Source organism: Saimiri boliviensis, chromosome 7 (genome assembly GCF_048565385.1).
Source record: "Saimiri boliviensis isolate mSaiBol1 chromosome 7, mSaiBol1.pri, whole genome shotgun sequence".
In the NCBI taxonomy this organism is placed as follows: Eukaryota; Metazoa; Chordata; class Mammalia; order Primates; family Cebidae; genus Saimiri; species Saimiri boliviensis.
The window spans coordinates 56,558,148-56,559,959 of record NC_133455.1 but is presented as its reverse complement, the minus strand read 5'-3'; positions in this window follow the sequence as shown (position 1 = coordinate 56,559,959).

The following is a 1,812-nucleotide window of genomic DNA, read 5'->3' as shown; positions in this document are numbered from 1 at the left end:
TACATTTCTGAACTCTGAGCTGTACTGACTAGAACATGAGGAGAATGGATGGAAGACTTCAGTCCAAGGTGGGGCTTTGCCTCTGAGGCGTGGCATAGCCATGTTTACCATGCTTTCAGACCTTTTTGCCACACCAATTAAAAATAGTGGAGTAAGAATGTGTTTGTTGCTTATTTACAACTATATAACTTGAGGCTATGACATAACATGGCACCAGTGATGGAGCAAGAAACTGAAAACAAAATTTGAATGTTAGATTCAGGTGACCAGGTTTGCCAAGTGAGTTTTTGCAATCATTTCAGTAATTATTCTCAAATTTTAAGGTAGTATGAATGAGGTCTAAAAAGTTCAAGATCGGCTGGGTGCGGTGGCTCATGCCTGTAATCCCAGCACTTTGGGAGGCCGAAGTGGGCGGATCACCTAAGGTAGAGAGTTTAAAACCAGCCTGACCAACACGGAGAAACCCCATCTCTGCTAGAAATACAAAATTAGCCAGGTGTGGTGGTGTATGCCTGTAATCCCAGCTACTCAGGAGGCTGAGGCAGGCAAATTGCTTGAGCCCAGGAGGCAGAGGTTGCCGTGAGCCAATATTGCACCATTTCACTCCAGCCTGGGCAACAAGAGTGAAACTTCGTCTCAAAAATTAATTAATTAATTAAATTAAAAAGATCAAGATCACGCTTGGTTCTTTCTACAGCATCGCAAGGTCCTCATGAGGCTGAGGACGTTAGCCAAGGATCAAGCATGTCTTCTTTGAGGGAAGCAGAGGAAAGCTGAGAAGCTGTTGTCATGGAGCATCCACTAATTAATGCTACCTTGTGATTTCTGTTGAGAGCTATCCCCTCTAAGCTAAATGCAATAAAGTGTAATTCACATACAATCTATGTGCTTCAGTCTTCATTTTATTCAATTCTCAAGACCTGTCTTCCATAGACCTCATTCACATGCCAAGTCCCTACTTATTTTTCTGCATCATCTAGTGGACTACCATTGAACTCCAGTGGGTTTTATACACACACATATATACATGCACATGCAAATTCACACACATACTCTATGAATAAGAATTGTTTTTGGCAGCACATGATGCACATTTTACATCATGATCTAATAAAAACATACACATGTATAAACATAACTGAATAAACGTTTGACACACAATAATTATCACAATACATAAGATATATTCTGCTGTTATCTATTTTATTTTTAATGACAATCTTCATGAACTGATTCATTTATCTAATCATGGGTTTCAGCCTGCAGTTTAAATCCATTTTGCTCTACATCCAATGTGCAGATTGTACCCTGGAATCCATCAGTGAATAATCAACAAAATTCATTATAGAATTATCTGCTCTTCAGACCCACGCCTCAGCTTTTTCTATCTTTACTTTTTGGTCCAAGTGAAATCATTGTACCAAGCATTTTACAGTATTCTCAATTAATCTCTGAATTCAAAAGGGAAGTATATATCCTCATTTTCAAGTAAATCTAAGAATTAAAAAGCTTGTTCTGTCAGAAAGATAAACATGCATATACCTCCCCCCTCCACACACACACACACAGAAATAAAGGCCTGGAAATACGTGCTTAACATTTATAATAGTGATTATCTCAGGATAAGAAGACTAAATAAAAAAGGAAAGGGAATGAGGGACTATCACATTTTACATTATGCACTTATACACTTTTTTACAACAGACTTTTATTATTGCACTTTTTAAGTTAATTAATTAAGATGTGTTCAGTTTTAGAAATTTGGAAAACATGACAATAAATATTTAAATCTCCATAGTCCCATCATCCAAA